Source organism: Rhinichthys klamathensis, unplaced genomic scaffold (genome assembly GCF_029890125.1).
Source record: "Rhinichthys klamathensis goyatoka isolate OS25496 unplaced genomic scaffold, OSU_Roscu_1.1 h1tg000149l_1, whole genome shotgun sequence".
In the NCBI taxonomy this organism is placed as follows: domain Eukaryota; kingdom Metazoa; phylum Chordata; class Actinopteri; order Cypriniformes; family Leuciscidae; genus Rhinichthys; species Rhinichthys klamathensis.
The window spans coordinates 2113165-2115786 of NW_026606684.1; positions in this window are offsets into that span (position 1 = coordinate 2113165).

Consider the following 2622-nt stretch of genomic DNA (forward strand, 5'->3'; position numbering starts at 1 on the left):
GATGAATACCATCTCTTTTCAACAGGTCAGGCTTGCCCCAAAAACTTTTCCAATTGTCTATGAATTCTACATTATTTTGCGGACACCACTCAGACAGCCAGCGATTCAGTGAGGCCAATCTGCTAACTATCTCATCACTCCTGCGAACAGGAAGGGGGCCAGAGCAAATTACAGTGCCTGACATCATACTTGCGAGTTCACACACCTCTTTAATATTAATTTTGGTGATCTCCGACTGGCGGAGTCGAACATCATTAGTGCCGACATGAATAATGATCTTAGAGAATTTACGATTAGCATTAGCCAGCACTTTTAAATTTGCTTTGATGTCAGGCGCTCTGGCTCCCGGCAAACATGTGACTATGGTGGCTGGTGTCTCTATTTTCACGTTCCGTGTGATCGGATCACCAATTACCAGGGCACAATCAACAGAATTCTCAGTGGGTGTTTCACTGAGCGGGGCAAATCGGTTTGTTATGGGAATCGGAATGGAAGAGTTGTTCTTTGATCCGCGACTAGAGCGGCGATCTCTCACAGTCACCCATCTGCCCTGCTGCACGGGCTCTACTTCAGCAGGAACCGTATCATGTAAAGAGTTCACCATGCTAGGCGCATCCAAAACACTATCTAAAGATCTAGCATTCTTACCATCCTCAATTAAAGTTTGGATGCGTGTCTCTAGTTCTGAAATCTTCTCCGTCAGCTGTCGACTGTCTCCTTGCATTTATCACATATAAATCCTATATTGTCATCGGAGAAGGCTATACTAAACATATGACACGTGACACAGGTGACAATAACAGGACAAGAAGACATTACTCACGGTGTTTGTTGACTGATTCTTACTTACCTGGGCTTTATGAACCCAAAGGCGCGGGCGCGCGCGAGAGAATAAATAAATCAATCGCACGGGTGGCGCGTTAACAGGCTAACGTTAGCGAGTTAGCGTGCTGTGTTAACAATAACGGAAGCTAGAGATGTAAGGTTAATCTGAGATGTTGGGTAAGCTGTATTTAGTAGTATAAACAACTAGAAATGATAGTAAATGATAAATGATGGCTCAAAACAGAAAGAAATACGAGGCTCAGGCGGAGCTTACAACCTCGAAGCAAACAAACACACAGCAGGCAGCGAGGCAGACAGGAGCACTGTTAACAGAATGAAACAGTGACCCTACTATAAATCCAAAATCAGAAATTGATTTTATATTATATTATTCTTATATTATGTGTTTAAAATGTTTTTATTAGGGAATCCAACAATTTGACAATCATTGTTACATCGCTTTTTATGATTCCTCATTATAAACATAAAGGCAACATAAAATAAATAAATAAGTAAATACAAAAAATAAATAAAAAATAAATAAAAAGAACAGTTCCCATTACCACCCACCCCACCCTAGGGACATAAGACATACCACACTAATGGGGCAAACAGTACTACACACTCAGCCTACCTAAGCACGCCAACTTAAACTGAGCTATCAAGGTAACGGAGAAGAGAAGACCAAATCTTATCAAACTGATCCAGTTTGTTTTATAAAGAAAAACTATTTTTTTTCCAGATGTAATAACCTAACCATTTCGTCCAACCACATCTTAACAGTAGGGACTTTGGTGTTCTTCCAAAACTTAAGTATTAGTTTCTTTGCAATAAGAAGTCCATAAGACAACAATTGTTGTTGAGATTTTTGAAAAGTAATGCTATCTGAGAATCCAAACAAGTGGATCAGGCTCTAATTCAACATGTAATATTTCTGACAGAATTTGAAAAATATTAGTCCAGAATGGAGTTAACTTATAGGGCAAAGAACATAACTATGCAAGAGTGGGGCTTCCTCTGACTGACATTTATCACATATTGGGGAAGCATCTGAAAAAATTCTATGCAGCTTTGTTTTAGAGTAATGAAATCGATGAATAATCTTAAATTGGATAAGGCAATGCCGAGAGTTAACAGAGCATTTTTGGATATTCTCTAATGCATTAGCCCATAACTCATCACATATCTCCCCGAGTCCTCCCCCATTTCCGGCTCCCACTGTAATCTTCTACCCTGTGTAGAAGGTGGAGTTGTGGATAGTAAAGAGTTATACAACAGAGAAATCAAGTGACTAACCCCACATCCAAGCCCTAAAAGTTCATCAAACTTAGCAGAAGAAGCCTCATCCAGACAAGGAAAATGCTTTCTTACATAGTCCCTGAGCTGCAAATATCAGAAAAAATTGTTTTTATGCAAACCGTATTTTGCCTACAGCTGACTAAAGGAGACAAAAGAACCATCAATGAATAGGTCCCCAATATTTCGAATACACACATCTCTCCACTTTGTGAAAGCAGAATCCACTGTAGAAGGAATAAATGATGGATTCCCTCCAATTGGTAAGAGAAAAGATAAGGACTTTATTGCAAATTTTGATTTAATCTGCTTCCAAATGCAAATAGTACTATGGATTATACAATTATGATTGTAAGCCAATTTCTCTATCTTTGTAGGAGACAAGATCACTGCCCCAATATCATATGGGCTACATGCTTCTCTTTCCATTTGGATCCAAGTGGGGTGTGCAACGGTCTAGCCACATTATGAATAGCACTGGCATAGTAATAAAGAGAGAAA